This window comes from Equus caballus, chromosome 5 (genome assembly GCF_041296265.1).
Source record: "Equus caballus isolate H_3958 breed thoroughbred chromosome 5, TB-T2T, whole genome shotgun sequence".
NCBI classification, from domain to species: domain Eukaryota; kingdom Metazoa; phylum Chordata; class Mammalia; order Perissodactyla; family Equidae; genus Equus; species Equus caballus.
This window is the reverse complement of record NC_091688.1, coordinates 47,300,353-47,314,544: the sequence shown is the minus strand read 5'-3', so window position 1 is coordinate 47,314,544 and position 14,192 is coordinate 47,300,353.

Here is a 14,192-nt window from a genome sequence, read left to right as displayed (position 1 = left end):
TCCAGATTCAGATTCCAGGGGAAGAGCATTCTCTCCGCCTAGCCTCAGGAAAGATTGATTATCACAATCACTAATATTTATGGTGTGTTTATTTTCTACCAGGCAACTATTCTAAGCACTATATTTACACATGTTTTCTTTTTTCAATAACCCTATGAGGCAAGTACTATTATAATTAAGAAACTGAGCCTCAGAGAGTTTGAGTTTCCAGTCCAAGTTTGCACAGATGGTCTGGCGGCTGTGCTGGGATTCAAGCCGAGGCAATGTGGCGCCACCATGCTATATTTCCTCTGATATCAACAGGGAACGGGCAGGTCTCCGAAAGTAGAATTTTGGTGTTGGTGAAGAAGGGGGATAGATGCTAAGAGATAAAACCCTCGGATGCTTCCTGGTGGCCTGGTCCTGCTAGAGGGAAAAGGGAGAACGCCTCTGGTCATTGCAAGAACATGGAAGAAAGAAGGAGCAAAAAGAGAAGTAAATAACAGATATATAACAATTAAATTGTTATATATCTATAACAAAAGGACTGGATGAAATACAGATACAAGAGAATTAATCATTTCTCAATAAGAAACAGCCAAATGACAAAATTGTGAGAGAGCAAAAAAGGGTATATAAAGGATAACTTGAAAGACAACAAAACAAAGATTCCAAATACTGAAGAACTTTGAGAAACTGAAATTAATTGGAGAAAAGCAGAGAAGCCAATTTCTCACAAATAGTGAAGAAGTGATGTGAAACTCCAAGTGTTACAGGAGGCTGAGCCCCGGCGTGTTCAGGGTGAGAGTTTGGGGTCAGCCTGCCAGGATTAAATCTCCATTTTTTCCTAACTTGGGAAGAGAATGGGGATGTCATTTATTGGGCCCCTTGAAATCATTGTATGGATCCTTTAAATGACCGTGTCTGGTAAGCATGATCTTTATTCAACAGATGAAGACACTGAAGAACAGAGAGTTTCAAGAATTTAGTCAAGGTCAAGCAGTTAACAAATGGCTTTAGAACCCAGACTTTTGGGTCCTTTCTCCCACTACATTATATATTAGGAGCTAAGTAATTGAGTATTGAAATGAATCAAAATGTGAAAGGATATTTACCAGGCAGCACAGAGCTTTAATTTCCCAAAATTGTTGACGTGGCAACTAGAGGCTTCAGAGAAAGCTTTGACATTTGCCATTCTCTTAATAAACACTTTATGAAGCTCTAAAGCCATTTGCCTGCCTGGAAGAAGTGGCATCAGTTGGAATATATTTTGACACTATCTTCTATTTCACAAAGAACAGATTTAAAAAAAATCCTTTCTTTACTGGAGTACTTTGAATAAAATATAATTTATTATTTTCATGGAGACAGAAATATGAATAATCATGTACTTTTTGAAATTAAATTTCTATTCTAGGAGGCCAACACTCTATATTAACCCTTCCTACTGTGTCTGGCCTGCGAGCTTCCACACCGAGACGTGGAAACGAAAGAGGCTTTGGGGATGAAACTGATGAGCGGCTGTGCTTGTGCTCTTGTCCTGGAATCACTCTGTTTCCTCTCAGACAAAGGCCCAATAGATCACTGGTCACATTCAGAATCCTCAAATATTTGCCAAAAGAAATGTTTTGGAGAGAAAAGAGTCTCCCACTTTCCTTGTCAGATAGAATTTCAAAATTGTTGGGCAAGATGAAGTAAAGGATTTGCAGGAGGAGAGTGCTTAATTTCCACATTGAGTTTATATGCATTTCTGTTTCCCCTTGTTCCTATCCACCAACCCCAAACCCGACCAATGGCAAGCCTTGAATCACCCAAGTGTCTATAGTCCCTTAACAGCAAGATTGAGACAAGGTTTTCGGTAAGATTCTGTTTTCTACACTAGACTTATGTTCACAAAATATTCTAGAATACAGTTTCACAAATATAGGCAAGGCATCTGGCCAGCCTAGGTTAGCTCTCTGTGCTGTGAGGGATGTAAACCTGGCGTTCTCCTCTCACTCGTGTTGCACACAGGTAATTAACTCTTCTTTGTCCTTCCTTCCTGTTAGACTGGGAACCCCCTGAAGGCAGAGTCCATACCTGCCTTGTTCACAGCTTTGAACAGAGTAGGTGGCTGTAGAGAACAGAGGATAAAAGCATGGGTTCAAGGGAAAGTTAGACTTGGGTTTGGATTCTAGCAAGCTACTTACTCATTGTGTGACTTAGGGAAAGGAACTCCGTGTTACTCAGTTTTCTCACCTGTAAAATGGGGATGATAACAGATTTTACCTCCTAGTGCTACTGTGAAGATTAAATTAGCTCACACACATAAGGCATCTAGCTTGGCCCCAGCCACTTTATAAGTGCTTAGTAAGTATTCACTACTACCATTGTATTAAGCATTAAATAAGCATTTTGAGTAGAAGTTTTAAAAATGAGAGTGAGCTCAGACAAGAGGAATGCGTGGGGCTGGCATCATTAAGCAGAATTCTTCTCTAGCCAGCTGGGCTATCGCCTGAGTGGCTTCTGGGGGTTCCTCACCTGAGGCCACGAGGGGCAAATGAGCAGATCAGCAGCAGTCTTGGAGGCACCGGGTCTTATGTCAGCCCTCGTGCTCTGCTGCCCCCACCCCCAGACCGGTGGGAACTGGACTCTTTGTTCAACGAGACTCTTTGTTCCCAAGAAGAACCTGATCCAGAGCAAAGGAGACAAGCTCCACTGTGGAGGAAGTGTGCCCAGGTCCCTCACTTACCCCGGATGTGCAGTCTGGAGGCTATCAGCTCAGAGCCTGCTCCAGCTTCCTCTGCTATTGTTCAGCGCTCACGGCTCTCCTGATAGCCTGGCTGTGGGAACCACAGCCCAGACGGCCTGGGCCAACACAGGGGCAGGACTGCCCTTGGGAAGGGGCTCTCTTTTAAATGAGGACTGAGTTCTTATGTGTGCATGTGTGTGTGTGTGTAAGTGTGTGTGTGTGTTTCTGTGTGTGTGTGAGTGTTGGGGGCAGGCTGAGACAGGGCACCAGTCTAAGGGTGCCCCAGTATTAATATTGAAACACCCGATACAAATGTGATGAATCGAATAGTTTTGTAAAACTAAAGAAAATTTAGTCTACACAAAGAAATGTGTTACCCAAGTGTTGAAGTACTTGATTGTCCTCAAAAGGCTAAATTGTCCTTGCACTAAACATTTTCTAGCATCTCCAGGTTGTAATCAGTCCTATGAGACATCCAAGAAGCCCTAGAACTCAACTATGGAAGAAAAACATCTAAAATAGTGCATTTCAAAACATGTGTTAGAGGTTTATTACCTTAGGACAGTCTTGGTATTGTCTGTTTACGTTTAGTTGTTACATCAACATTTTGCTAATCTTTACCTTTAATAATTTTATCTTTATACCTGTATCTGAATTACAGTCTTTTAGGTACTCTTCACCATGAAAAGGACTGTTTTTTCTGATTATACAAATAATAGATCCTCAAAGAAAAAAAAATTCAACAATATATGAATCATAAAGTAAAATATCATGTGAAATGCCACCACCCTGAAATAACATTCAGTGATTACATCTATTTAATCTATATATCACTATCTATATCCATATAGCTATATAGACACATATGTGACTTTTCATAAAAGTCATGGATTTTTAAAATTATGAATATCTTTTTTTTAAGTGCAGTATTCTAGAGAGTCCTGACACAGGATCCAAGAAATAGGTTGGTATCTGTTATGTCTCTCAGATTTATCTACCTATATATAACTAGATATCTATATCATAAAATACCTATAAGGAGATAGAGAATTATATGGTTGGCTATATACAACTGTGTAAATAGAGATCAGCTTATATGACATGTATATTTTTATTTGACATTCTGATATGAATTCCTACTTTATCAACCACTCATCATGTACATATGAGAAAGAATATGGCACATTTGTTCTTCTAAAAGTTTAACATGTCATTTGTGATTTGTCATTTTGCAGGTTAACCTGGCATATGTCACAAGGCGCGTGGTAACATACGTCAGAACCCAAGATCAGGAGATCTTGTGATCAGGCTCTAAACCCAGGAGAGTGTTTGAAAGTCAAATCCTGAGACTGATCACAGCTCAAAGTAAATCAGAACACAGTAAAAAAATGTCAACTCTAGGGGCCAGCCCTGTGGCCTAGTGGTTAGGTTTGGCATGCTCCACACTTGGTGGCCTGGGTTCAGTTCCTGGGCGTGGACATACACCACCCATCAGTGGCCATGGTGTGGCAGTGACCCACGTACAAAATAGAGGAAGACTGGCATGGATGTTAGCTCAGGGTGAATCTTCCTCAGCAAAAAAAAATAAAAAATAGAAAACTGTAAAAGGAAGCTCTGGGACTGCTTGCTCCAATCACTCACTTTAGCGATGATGCAACTGAGACCCAGTAAAGTGGACAATGTATCTAGTGTGGCTGAACTTATACCAGAATCTGCTTTCCTGAATCATCATCCCACCTCTTTCCATTAGATTCTGTTTCCTATTACGTGAAACATAAGGCAGAGCTGTTTTCCCTTTTTCTGAATTATACTTGCCCAGAAAAGACTGGCATATTTTTAATTCAGACATTTTCAGAGATTGTGTTAGAGTTGGAAACAGGGGAAGCAGGGTCCCTGAGAATTCAGATCCCATATGTTTAGAAAGATAAGGGCAGAGGGAATAATTATTATTATAACAATAGCAAGTACATGTAGCACTTACTGTGTTTCAAACACTGTCCTATCACTTTATATATTAATTCATGTAAATGGTATGCATACGTCATCTGATTCTCACAATAGCTCAATGAAGTAGACACTATTATTATCCTCTGCTTATAAAGGAGGAAACTGAGGCACCCAGAAGTTAAGTAACTTCCCAGGATTTTATAACTAGTGAGTAGCGAACCAGGATTATGAACCCAGCAATCCGGCTCTAGAGTCCAGCCTCTTGACCACGACACCATGTAGCCTCTCACAGAGGCAGGAGCTCAGACAAGCTATAATGAGCTTGCTGAAATCACATAAGTGTCTTTGTCATCCCACATGCCCGGTGAGAGTGCCACATAGAAGCCAGGTGATTCTGGGGGCAATTCCTGGACTCTCTCTGTTTACTCTGCCTGCTTCTGAAACTCCTGGCCAAGAGTCCACAACTGTTTTTTGGCCCTTTCTTGTTTCTTTGTTCTTTGTTTGTTTTTTTCTAATGCTTTATTATGGAAGATCTCAAACATATGCAAAAGTAGTCAGATTAGTAAAATAAATCCCCATGTACCCCACTCCTACCAACAAATGTTAGCCTCCATGTTTTTTAAAAAATATATCATTTATTCAATTTTTTTACCTTTTTAAAATGTTTTTGTATGTTGTATACTATATTTAATATATTAACCCCATCACACAGTTTATAATTTATAGATAACCATACATACATTGGAGAGCATGTTCAAACATATGACACTAAAAGAAACGTGGCTATCAGTGATTTACGGCCGTAACTGATATGTCAACAGAATTAGAGTCAGACTGTCTGAGTTCAGGTTCTGGCTCCACTGCTTACTAGCTGAGTGACCTTGCACAAGTCACCTCACTTCTCTGAGCCTCGTTTTTCTCATCTACAAAATGGGGTTAGTAATTCTACCTACCTCTCAGGGTTGTTGCATTGATCAAATGAGATCAGGAATGTGACAGGCTTTACAAACAGTAAGGAGCCACATAAAGGTGAGGAGGAAATAAGTCCAACACAAGGTGGGGTGTCTCTGGCACCAACGTTGAAAGCTGAAATCTAAGGTCAGGAAGGTCAATTTGAGGATCACATCAAGAGTGAGAGAAGAGGCATGAAGTGGAGAATCAATTACCAACTGCAGTAACCTAGGCAGGCTTTAAACTGGCCCCTTTGTCTCTCCCTGGGCACCTGAGGTAGCTGCAGTCACAGCTGGGCCCAGCACCCCTTCAGGTCAGTCAGGGCCTTATGGGCTGCTGAGGTCATGCGGTGACTGAGGAATGGAGGCTGGGTCTCACTGTGTCTTCTTAATCCCCCTTCATTTTGTAGCCTATTTAGATGTCTTCTTTGGCTGACATCCCCCAAAACCCTAGGTGAGGGATTCCCTCCTCCAGCCCTGGCCCATTAGCTAGGCTATCTCCAGGTCACCTTGCTAGCCTAAGGGAATTCAGAGACAGCCCTGCTGTTCTGGACACTGTGGGTTCCATTGTTTAAATCATATTTATGATGTTTGCCATCTATCCTCTGACACTGTGCCTTATTAGACTAGTAACCCTCTTCTGTTTTCCTCCAAGGACACAGAAAAGCAGGACTAGCCACCCATAGTAAGTGGAATCAAGATAGCACCAGGGTTGGTTTCCATGCCAGTGGAAAGAATACCAGCACACTGTCTTCTCATGGTGGCCACATTGCCGTTCAGATGACACCCAGCCCTGCCCACTGCTGCTCAACACGTCCCTAGCCTCCTCAGGAGAATCAGCACTCCGTTGATCTCCATCCCTGAGTGCGAGTCCCCAACCAGGCCCTCCACCTATTTGAGGTTGCCGACCTCTGTTCTGAGGGGCTTCCTGACTCTCACAGAGGAGACAGAGTGAGACAAATGCAGTCCCTCTGAATAATCACAAGTCAGAGGAACAAATAAACACAGACAGGCCAGCTGCCACAGCACATGGAGGCTGAGCGTAATTGAACTTGTACATATTTTATAGACCACTTGGAGAATATTTTTAAATTAGTATATTTCTGCCCAGGAGTCACTCTGGGAACTTTGCTCATCAACATGTCTGATGCCTGAGGATGGTAACTTTCCACAAAGACTTACGTGCTGGGGTTACAAAGGCCACATACTGTGTATGTTTCCCCCAGTGATCAAGGCCTACAGAAACAGAAATGGCTTCAACAAGACAGGGGGGCTATCTAGTTACACAGGCTCAGGGCTCTGGGTGGCCCACTCTTGCCATATTGGGGTGTGGGATTTCTCCCCAACCCCAAAGGGGGATGAACATATACCCTCAAGTAGGTAGATTGTCACCTGGGCTATTTGATCCTTGACCCCATAATCGCAGGTGTTATTCTTATCTGCATGGGTACTCATTTGATGCATATTTATATCTTAGTTCCTGAGAAATTATCAGGCTCAGTACAGACCTGACAGATGGAAAAAACAGCCTTTTAGGACTTAAAGGATTTAGAAGCTGCTTGTGTCATGGGCCACAGTTTTAAAATGTGTAACTTAAAAGGACCATTTTTTTTATTATTACCAGAAGATGCTTAGAATTACACTTAGGAAACAGTGCTCGACAGCACATTTATTGAGCAACTACAGTGTCAGGGAGGGTTTACCAAGGTTAATAAGACACAGTCCAGTCTTCAAGGAGTCCATGGTCTAGTGGGATAAATAGAAAACCTGCCATTTTAATACAGAGAGAAAAAATACTTAAAAGGAACTGGTCTAAAGTGTTTGTGAGTGCCATAATTGAGTGACCAAGTGTGCATGGAGCAGGATTTGGGCATCAGGGAAGGCTTTGCAGAGGAAGTAATGATTAAAGACAGCCACAGCGGGCAGGAGGGGGAGTAGACATCTCGTGCAAATGCATGCAAGAGATCCACCACCTCTTGTAGCCAAGTATCACTGGGCCACACACACAGTTAGGGCTGAGGAGAGAAGAGACAAGAGAAGTTTGCAGAGACCAAGTTGGAAAGGAATCAACATGCAGTGGTGACGTCAAGGGGTAGTATGCGGTGCCGCTCCCCAAAAGTAAATAAACGTTGCATGCTTGCCCTGCAAATGCAGCTTCATCCTATCTTTCCTGGCTCCCTCATCCTTCCAATCAGATGGCTACCTTAAGCCTCTCCAAAGTGAAATTCTAGAATTGCCACTGCTTATATACCTCCCTGGGGCATTTTCTCCAGTATGTAATGGAAGCCACAGTAGAATTTTCAGCAGAGGAGGGACTTGTTTTAAGCAATAAATGTGTCCCAAACAAACCACTAGTGGGACCTTTTGGAAATCTGGAAATTCAGGTCTGCCACTTGGCTCCCACGTCTCTTAATGTAAATTAGAAAAAGGTTCCTCTCCTTCAAGATGCTTTATTCCAAGTGCCAGGAAGGTATTGTAATATATTTCTTTCATTATAACAGACACTTTACTGCCACTTGCCAGAAAATTATCATAATATGAAAATCTAAAATGTCTAAAACATAAACAGAACCCCCTTAGATGTGTCTTCCTGTGCGGTGTTCAACCTGTAGAACCATACACAGTAATCCCACTTCAGAGATGTGCTCATCCATCTGCTTTGTTAAAAATGAGGCTGCTGGAGACAGGCAGAGATCCAGTGTGGCACCGGTTGGGGGAGAGAGGAAGGGTCTCTTCCAGCTGCTCCTATAAAAAATGTAATGAGCACAGAGACTGCCCTGTGCTCTCTCAGACATCACCAGACACTGAGAGTTGGACTGAGGCTGGGGCCTTAGTAACAATCCTTCCTTCCAGGCTTTTACCCCTTGTCCACTCACCTCAACCCCCATCCGGGCCACCCAATACCTTTTAGAGACATCTTCATCTCCTTTGGTTCTTGCTCAAATGTCACCTTCTCAGAGAGGCATAAAACTAAAAACTAAAATTAAAATTGTAAACCCCAGCAACCTCCTCCCACCCAAACTTCCCCTGTTTTATACTCCTTTTGACACACTGTATATTTAATTTATTTATTATGATTATTACCCATTACTCCCAACTAGAATGTAAGCTCTATTCACCACCGGCTCTCCAGTCCTAAAAACAGTGCCAGGGGCATAGTAGACACTCCAATATTAGCTGAAATGAATCAGTTGTTCCTTTTGGTGACTGTTCTCCCTGTCTGAGGCCCACTCTCACAGCTCTGTTGATTTTGGAAGCTGTTGATCTTCTGACTCACAGTGTGATTTGCCCCAGACCTTGAGCACCCTGCACCATCAGAGCTTCATTCTCTGGAGTAGGCACCGGGCCCTATTACAATGTCTCTGGAAGGAACTAGTACATTAAATTAAAGCCCATAATCAGTATCTTTGGGTGAATCTATTGATGAGATTCTTTTCCATAATAATGTGACTTCACAATAGCTATCAAGTAGGCATTGTAATTCTGCCTTTTATAGATGAGGAAAGTGAAGCTCAGGATCATGAAGGAGCATGCCCAAGTACCCACAGGTAGATAGTATTACAGCCAGGATTCAAATCCAGAGCTGTCTGAGCCCAAAGTCTGGAGTCAGCTGGCCCTGCACCTATTCTCAACAGTGGTGCAGCCAACCGAATAGTCACTGTGGTTGGTTCACACCAGAAATTCATAGTCAACATTAACCAAGTGGGCCCTATTTCCCTCTCTCCATTACACACAATTCCAGTGATAAATCATGTTCATCAAGGCAGATGGCTTCCTGTCTGGAGAATTGTAAACAGGGAAACCAAAACAGAATCTGTCAGTGTTTAACTGGAACTTGAGGAAAAGATTGGATGGAATAAATTTCAGCCATTCAGATATTCCTTTGAGTAGGTTTGTTTTTCTCTCTTCAATGAAGTGACAAAGCAGAGAGTTGTATTGTGAGCTGTACCCTGATTCCTTAATGCTTAGCCATTTGTTTAGTGTTTAAAAAATTAAAAATAATTAGGGATAGGTAGGTTCAGAGTGGGGGCATTAGCCTTGGAGAAATGATCCTGAGTGGGCATTGTGGAGCGGCTGTACCAGGGATAGCACCCGACACTTGAGCCATATTCATTCCTTGAACAGTGGGGTGCTTACCACGTTCCAGGTTTAACTGGAGCACACACATGCAAGAATATGCTTTGTTAAGAACCAAGTCCTACCCAAATTGAACTCCAGAGCCAGGACCGAAATAGTTGTCAGATCCACAGGGTTAAGATCCAACACCTGGAGAATTACGAAAACATTAAAAGGATTAATTCCATCCCTGCTTGGGGATGAGAACTGTGTATGGTTTACTGGATGGTAAACAGCAAACATAATTGTATACAGGTGCACACACCTCATAGTGGGACCCCGACGGTGACTTGCAATCCCCACTTAATGAAGAATTGATAACAACTCTTAGCCAGCAGTACCCAAAGGACTGTCTCAGTTTTGGTAGATCCAGATTTCTTGTCTCCTTTCCTTAACCAGATTCTGCTGATCCTTTCCCATGTCCCACACTATCCTTGTCTCAGCACTACCTGGAGGACAGGTCTCTTCCTTGTGACATGGTCTTGTGGCATCATTACTGCTTTCAGGACAGTCGGCATCTTCACCTAAGTTTTGTCTGAGTGCAGCCTGAGTACGGAGAATGTATCCTCATGATTAATGAGGATTTGATCCTTTCCAATACATGTAGTAAACCATTCCCCAGCATCTCTTAATCATCTTAGAGTCTCTCCCTCAGCTGCCTGCCTCCTGCCCCATATTCTGTGTCGTCCTACTTGTAACATTCAGTGGGGAGGGGGCTTGTAAACCTCTTGCAAAAAGAGTAACTGACAGCTTGATTGGAGCTGAAAATGGGTCCCATAACTGGGACAGAAACTCCATGTAATCATCATTCCCTTTTGACTCAGGCCATGTGCGGTTTTATTTCTATTACCATTTTATGCCCAATATCATATGCCCCAAACAGGCTATGCACTGAGCTCTGTGGATACAAACATAAATAAGACTCGCTGCGGCCCGCGAGGATCTCACAATTTCATTGGGGAGATATGGTAAACTGATGGTGACAATCTAAGGTACGAGGGCTATCATAGAGCCCAGGGGAGATGACTCAGTGCCTGGGGAGTTGAAAGAACCCTCTGAGCTGGGAGTAAGGAATAAGAAACTTTTTGAAATGGAAGGGCTTTTAAGGCTAATTTCCCTTAACAGCACAGCTCTACCTAAGACAGAGCAATCCGGGTGCTAGCCGGGAGAGGTTTTAACTTCTGCCCTTGCTCTCTAAGCTCCTGTGCTGTGAGCATTCAGAAACAACACAAACTCTTCGAGGGTTCCATTTCCTGATATCCCTGACATCTGCCTTCAGTGATTCTTAACTGATTAGATGGCAAAGTCAGGAATGTAGACATGTAAATAAATGAGTTTCTCAGAGCGGGAATGTCTCTGTAAGATGGAGAGCCAGCTGGGCAAGCATCAGGACAACTTGGTTGCTAACACACATTTGGAAAGTTGACAAAAATGACTTTGAGCCACTAAGCAATTCTCAGACAAGGATTGGGAGCAGCAGTGACTGTGCATGGCCAAATCTGGTACCACAAAATGACGCCAATCTAAATTCCAGCATTCTTCTTAAGACAAAGGAGTTAATGGGAGTAACTCTTCATTTCCTCTGCATTTCCGTACATTACTGGGAAATTGGAATCCATCTGGGAAACACTAGCTCTGCTTCCGAGTTATGTTTTCTCTTTGAGAAAGTTAATTGATGTACATAAGATTAGTTTTTGTGTTACTATGTTGGAGATGATGCTCTTTCCTACCTGCTTCATAGCCTTTAAAGAGAATTCCTGGACATGTGTGCTAAGTAAAAAGTTTGCATCGAGAGTTTAGAAGGAGAAACTATGAAAAGTGAGGTTTATCATTAGTTTGTATCCATCTTCTATCCATGGTGTTAAGGAAATAGAAGCAGCACTTGGGTTCACATCCCAGCTCTGCCACCATCTAACCTCGTGAGCAAGTTACTTATTATCTTTGTTCCTTCGTTTCCTCATGTGTAAGGTAGCAACAACAGTATTATTTACTTAGTAACTGTTTTAATCATTCATTCCTGTATTAATTCCACAAACGTTTACTAAGCACCTACTGTGAACTTTGTAACAAAAGACTGTATACTTTTGGGGTTAAAAGCATGAACTCTGGAGCCAGACTATCTGGGTCCAAGATTCACCACTTACTAGCTTGGTGACTCTAGGCAAATCATTTAACCTCTCCATACCTCAGTTTTCTCATCCATAAAATGGAAATAATAGTACCTACTTCATTGGGTTGATATAAAAAATAAATTTCTTAACATATGTCAAGTGCTTAGAATAGGGCCTGGAACATAGCACTATATAAATATTAGCTATTTTTCTAGATACTGCAATCCTAGTTGAAACTTGCATTCTAATTGGGGGAAGGGCAAAAGAATCATAAGTAAGTAAACTATTTTAATATGTTAGAAGGTGACAAGTGCAACAGAGGGAATATGGAGCAGGGACAGCAAGATTGAGAGTGCAGGGGTAGGTAGCAATCTTTAACAAAGCGGTTAGGCCGCATTGAGAAAGTGACATCTGAGCAAAGAATTGAGGGAGGCAAGGGAGTGAGTCAAGCTTATATCTGGGGAAAGAGTATTATGGCAGAGAGATGGGCTGGTAGAAGAGCCTTAAGATGGGCATGCACCTGGCATGTCTGAGGAATAGCGAGTGTAGAGAAGGAAAAAACTTTCTCTATCCTCTGACGTTCAGTACCTGGAGCCTTGCAAATTAAACCGACAAAAGACAGATTAACAGGAGAAGAGGCAAACAAATATCATTTGTTGTTAATATCTTAATTTTTTTTACATGTACAAAGTGGTCTCACAGAAGAGGAAGTGAAAACCCAAAGAAGTGGTTAGGCCAAAGAGCTTATATACTCTTTTAACAAATAGCAATAAATTTGTGGAGAAGTGACAAGACAAAAGAAAAAGGATATGGGCTTCTAGGGGCAGTAAATTATGGGAAGGTAAATATATCAAGGGAAACTAATGGAAGATAAGGGTTATTTCAGTAAGGTTTATTTATGCAGATTTATGTCAGTGCCATCTCCAATGATAAGAGTTGTCTCCTCTTCCTGATATAGGAGAGAGGAGTGGGGGACACCTCCACAAGGGAAAATTTATGCCCTTCTTTTAGGTAGACAGGGAGAGGACAGAGAGAGGACAGAGAGCTCATCCTGTACCTGCTGGTCTCAATTGTCTTCAACTCAGAATAATTCACATGCCAAAGTGGCATATTTTGGGGTGGCATATTCTGATCCCCTTCATAAGGAAGACAGTGAGGCTAGAGGCAAGTAGGGGAGGAGAAGAACGGTAGGAGATGAGGTCAGAAAGGGAACAGGACCAGATGGTGTCAGGACACCTCGTTCACCATTGTGAGGACTTTGGCTTTTAGGTTGAAAGAAATAGAGAGCCATTGCAGGATTGTGAGCAAAGGAGTGACATGGTCTGACTTATATTCTCTAAACAGATCTATTTGGCTACTGTGCTGATAATATACTGTAAAGGGCAAGAGTGGAAGCAGAAAGACCAGTTAGGAAGCTATTGCAACAATCCAGGCAAGAGATAACAAAGGTAGTAGCAGTGGGATGGTGAGAAGTGGTCAGATTCCAGACATGTTTTGAAGGTAGAGCCAACAGAATTTGCAGAAAGATTGGATATGAGGGGTAAAAAAAGGCGGCAGGCAAAAAAAAGATGACTCCACAGAAAAATACAGTTGCCACCAACTGTACTCAGTTGAGCTGAGGAAGACTGAGGGTAGAGGGGGTTTGATCAGAAGGATGTGAGTTTGAGATGTTTATTAGATGTGAGTATGTCAAGTAGGTAGTTGGATATATAAGTTCAGGAGAGAGGTTTTACAGTCATGGGAGTGAATGAGGTCACCAAGGAAGTGAGTATAAACAGAAAAGAGAATCAAGGACCAAGCTCTGGTCACATGAATATTAAGACATCAGGAGGAAGAGGAGGAATTCTCAATGGAGACTAAAAAGGAGGAAAACCCAGAGAGTGTGATGTCTTGAAAGGCAAGTGTAGAAAGTCAAATGTCACCTACACGTCATTCTAAGTAAGATGAGGACTAAGAACTAACCATGGGATTTAGCCATGTGGGGATTTTGCCGATTAACTGACTTAACGCATGAGACTTGGTCAGAGGAATACTAGGCAAAGGTTAGCTATCAGTAGGTTTTATTGAGCACCCAACTGTATCAGCATCCTGCTCCCGTGTGCCTTCCACTGAGAGTAAGAAGCTGGGTTTGCATGAATAGACCTAGACGCAGCAAGCTCTGGAACCAAGAGATGGGGTTGGGGCGGGGTAGAGGGGTAATCAAGTTGGAATTCCTCAGGGAAAGTAGGGAAGACCAGACCCAAAGAACCAAACAGGAGACATCTGAGGAACTCAAGGGAGGAATCAGGGGAGGAGGGGATCAGATCAAGGTTGGAGCAAAGGTGGCCCCAGGTAATCTCAATAAATTCCTGGTTTGGC